The sequence below is a fragment of the Bidens hawaiensis genome, unplaced genomic scaffold, assembly GCF_021521415.1.
Source record: "Bidens hawaiensis isolate Kalapana, Puna unplaced genomic scaffold, B.hawaiensis_p1.1 tig00008706_1, whole genome shotgun sequence".
In the NCBI taxonomy this organism is placed as follows: domain Eukaryota; kingdom Viridiplantae; phylum Streptophyta; class Magnoliopsida; order Asterales; family Asteraceae; genus Bidens; species Bidens hawaiensis.
In genome coordinates, this window is record NW_027491628.1 from 187,104 (window position 1) to 191,961 (window position 4,858).

Sequence of the window (4,858 nt, forward strand, 5' to 3'; positions counted from 1 at the left end):
GATGCACAAAGGGATTAAAGATAATTAGGGTGGGTGGGGGGAGGTTGTATATCTTTGAATAGTTTAACAATAAATAAAAGAAATAATTAAACAAATGCAATTTTTATAAAATAACCGAAACTAATTCGGGCGTCGTGAAATGATCGATAATAAATTTATTAATTTGATTTAATAACAATAGACTAGAAAATAAAATTTTAAATGGGTTGGGTTTTAGGGCCCGAAATTTAACGAATGTTACAGGTATGCCTACTCTCTGCCCACATATATAAGGATCCAGACACATGTATAACTATCCTGAATGCCAGCATATAAAAGTTTTAGGGATTTATATTCCATGCAAACTTTGGTTTCTAGTAAATAACTCGATTAAAGAAGTTTATATATATGAACGTATCCACCTTTATTTATGTTGATTAGTTCAATACTGATTTCTCTTTGTTATCTCGGACCTATAGTACGAGAATAACTTTTGTAAATAACTAGATCGAATGATCTAGCTTCTGACATTTAGTCGTTTTGTGTCGCTTTAAACTTGATAAATCATTTATTTGATTAAAAAATCTAGACCTAATTTAGTTTTTCTGTTTATTTACCAATTATGTGATACATTTCTTTGTGAAGAAGTGACGTCTATATTATGTTTCTTCTTCAAGAAGAAACACCAATTTGCCTATATTCCTTTTATATATAACTTTATGTTTTTTAATCATAAATAAACTTTATTTTGTCTATAACCTTTGTATATGAAAGCTATATATGTATACACTTAAATTTGATCAAGGTTTAGGTTATACCTCTTATTAGGGTCTAAGTCATATTTAATAAAGTAACTTAAGCGGAACCCATATCTTAATACGGTTATTTTGAGTATAAAGCTAAAAAATATCAAGCGGTACTTATACTACACATCAAGTTTCAAGGGAACGAGTGTCGAAACTTCAAGGCTCGGGACTCGTTCGTAAGTCAGGGCATTTCATTCAGGATATGGTGCTAGCAATGTTTTTCACTATCCGATATGTCTCCACTACAGTCCAATTTGTCAATACTTTAACCAAGGGTTTAATACTATTCAATGTCTCCACTACGGTCCAATTTGTAAATACTTCAAGGATATGGTGCTAGCAAAGGTTTTTTCACCAAATAAATAATTTCATCTCTGGTGTATTGGTCGATAATAATCTTACTTTAAAAATCATTACTAACTGTCCAATCTTTCATCTGTTTTTGTCTCAATGGACCTCCGTTAAAAAACACTTAACGTCGTTAAATTTTTTCCCAAGTTTTAAACTGAAGTTTTAGGGCTTTTGATCAGAAGAAATAAGAGTCGACTGATGTAAAATCTTTCTTGAAACGGTGATCCAAATGACGAAACAATATTTCAATGCGAGTGTTTGAATTTCCAATTAACAATAATCAAGCCAATTTTTAGATAAGTTTTCCATCAGTCGACTCGTATCATTCTTCCGATCAAAAGCCCTAAAACATCGATTTGAAACCCGGAAAAAAACTTAACAATGTTAAGAGTTTTTAACGGAGATCCATTGAAACAAAAAAAAAGTTGAAAGGTTGGACCGTTGATAATGATTTTTAAATGTAAGATTATTATCCGCCAATACACAAAAGATAAAATTATTTATTTCCAATTTACCTTTATTTATTCTACCTATTATATATTAATATATCATGAATCAACCCATTTTTGGAGTACCATACGTACATAAGAACTGCACCAATTATATCAACATAAAATACGACTTTTTACTCATTCAATATCACATTAGTATGCTTCAAAGTTCAAAGTTCAATCCAAGACACAATGGGCTTACAAGTTCTTACACATCTCCAACATGCATCACAATATCAAATCAATTCAAGACGAAATAAGCGACGAACCTTCCTTAAACAAAACAAACACTTTCCCGCCATCTCCCCTAGAGATCCTAACATCTTCATCCAAGTAAGTTGTTAGCAGCCACGATTCGACATCTTCAGAGATGGGGAACTTCAATGGCGGTTGGCTCGAGATGGTCTTTGCAACTTGTGATGCCGTGTCCTCAACCAACGTGATCAACCCCTTAAAAGGTGTAAGATCTATCTCATGTCCCAAAATTTCAATAGTTTCGGGTATTTCAATCGAGTCTGTCAATTGTGGTGTTCCGATTATCCCTTCATCGAATTTTATCTATATAGAAAATGATACAAACCATTAAAACCCGGCTTTTATTACTGATTTAGGGGTTACCCCTTCATTTTATGTTGTGTGGTCAGTGGTGTACCTGCACGCGCTTAGGACTTCGGATTTCAAACGTTGCGTTTGTACTGATCGCGGTTGTGGATCCCGGTCCAGCAAAAACGACGCTGTTTTGAACAGTGAAGTTTTCGGAGTCTATAGTTTGTGAATCTCTTGTACCTTCACTAGATGCAATGTTCCACTTGACACCAAAGGGTATAAACCAACAAAGGATGTATAGCTGCAAAACAATGCTCACGTGACATCACGTGATGTTGCTAAGTAAACATAATTACTATTTAATGTATATCCATTTTTTCAAATGGGTTACTATTTTCAAGTCAAAAGAAACATATGGTTTCATTGATTATGATTTTGGTTCACTTAAAATGAAATGATTTGGTGGAAGTAGCCGTGTGGCCCTTTTCTTTGTTAAATATGGTGGTCCAGTTTGTACTTCCAACATATTATTGTACCGCTTTAAGTACCGAACTTAAACCAAACATGTTAAAGGCAGTTACCTAACGTCGATCGAGCCAAACGACAAACATAATGCCCAAAATGTCGATGTAGTATAATGATCAAATAACAATTCATGGAGGTCCGAGGTCAAAATATCCTTCGTTCGATCAAATTTTTATTAGCAGGGAATTCAATATCATTATTTTCTTATAATTTAAGATCTTAAATTATGATTAGTAGCTATACTGCACACCCGTGTTGAAAATTTATGAACCACGGGTGACTGTACCACTTCAAGTGCCAAACTTATATATGGTTTTTTTTATCGTTGCTTATTAGTTATTACAGTTTTCACTCTTAAATTATTATCCGCGTAATAGTTAAAGTAAATCTTTAAAAAAAAGGTAATTGTTGGGTTTGTGGAGGCTTGAGCTTCGATTTAAGCCTGAGTATATGAAGACATGCGTTATTGGGTATATATAGATTGAACATTTGATCCGGCCCTGTATCTCTTTATCAGGAACCGTTTATGTTTTCTTGTTGATTTTGTTTGCAACCCTAGTTAGTTTCTATTTAAACACGTACACTATATTCTCATCACGAGAGTATAGAGCAATAATAATATATCTTTATTGCAGATTGTGGACATGGATTAACTTAGACCGAGCCACGTGAATTTCCATTTTGTAGCCTTTTTTTTAGTTTATTTGTGTGTTTATCCAAGCCAAGCAGTTATTTCGTAAAATAGAAAAGCTGTTGTTCCGCGAACGGATAAATTAAGCCTAAAATGAGTAATCCTATATTAATTTTTAGCCTAATAAACTTAAATCGATCATGACTATGCAATAATAATATTATAAACCCAATGAAAACTACTTACGCCAAAATCCATTTGCCATTAAGAAGAGTTAGAGCCTTGGTGGGTTCAGGAGTCGGGTTCAACACCTCCAGCTGCGCGATGAGCTCCAGAATCTCGGCCCTGGTCTCACTCGTTGCGGTCAATCCAAGGTCTGTCCCGCTAAACGCATCAACCAGCTGTTTCTTCAACGAACTAGTATCCGTGGGCTCTTCATCGACCACCACCAAACCATCATCAATCCCAGCCCGCAAAGTCAAACCAACTTTCTTCCTCACTCCTCCAGTGAAACGAGCCTTTGGGTTTGTGGAGGTTTTTGCTGGAAATCTGATCGAGTTGGCGGGTAACATAGATGTTTTGGAGCTCGGTTTTGATGCCTAAGAGATTAACGACACGGAATTGGTTGGAAATTGACTGATCATGGAAACTCCGGGCATGTTTACGAATACTAGTTTGGGAACAAAGTATAGACTTTGTGTAGGATGTTAATTGAGTAAGGACTGTTTGCAAGCAAAGGAGTTATATAATATATATACATACTACATGAGGGAGACTTTTAAAAGAAAATAAATATTAACACGTTTAATGTTTATCATTTAAAAAATAGAAAGAAAAAACAATCACTTTTGTTCTTGAATTTGTTAAGTTTAGCTAACAAGGATAACACATATCATTTTCATTAATAAAAAACAGCATCGTATTTGTCTTTTGAGTTAGATTTTTTTATCTTTTACGTACAAAAACTCTTTAACCACGATTTTGTAAACGACAAATCAAACTGGTTGGATTGGCTGGATTGGCAAGACCCATCAAAACAGTTTAGTTTGGGCATTTGAACAAGTCTTTGTTATATCAAGACCGTTACTGTTGTTAAACTTTTTAAAACAATAAATGTAGTTCATGAATTTGTTTTGTGAAGAAACACCAGTCGAACCCCGACCGATTACTGGTAACCTAGGGGTTGGAGAGCTGTTTCCCACGAGGGGTTAGACCCTTGGAAGATGGTTCTTCTGATTACCTGCAAAACAGACACCGTGAGCTCGTCACTGAGAAGGGGGGGGTTCCTCCTTGTGACCACCCTCCGGCGTGAGAATCAGACTAGATTGCTCTTTAAATATAAAAGTATATTAAGAGATTGCTAGAGCAGATATCAGGTATATATGATGATAATATGATGAGATGGTCATACCATTTGGGGTATTTATAGCCGAAGGTAGGTTTCCAAGGGGTTTAGCCGGCCCAACACGCTACCAACTGTAACCTATGCACGTGCCCTGCCTGTGAGTGGTGGATAGGTAGCGGCTGAC

The 4,858-nt window shown here is 35.3% G+C and overlaps 1 pseudogene across 1 annotated transcript; it reads right to left on the minus strand.

Moving 5' to 3' along the window:
• Positions 1-1,861: 1,861 nt before the first annotated feature.
• LOC143529785 (light-induced protein, chloroplastic-like) lies at positions 1,862-3,988 on the minus strand (annotated as a pseudogene). The gene is made up of 3 exons (XR_013134724.1): positions 3,576-3,988; positions 2,280-2,474; positions 1,862-2,185 (listed from the first exon to the last, which is right to left on the minus strand). The product of XR_013134724.1 is annotated as a light-induced protein, chloroplastic-like (transcript).
• Between the last annotated feature and the right edge of the window lie 870 nt (positions 3,989-4,858).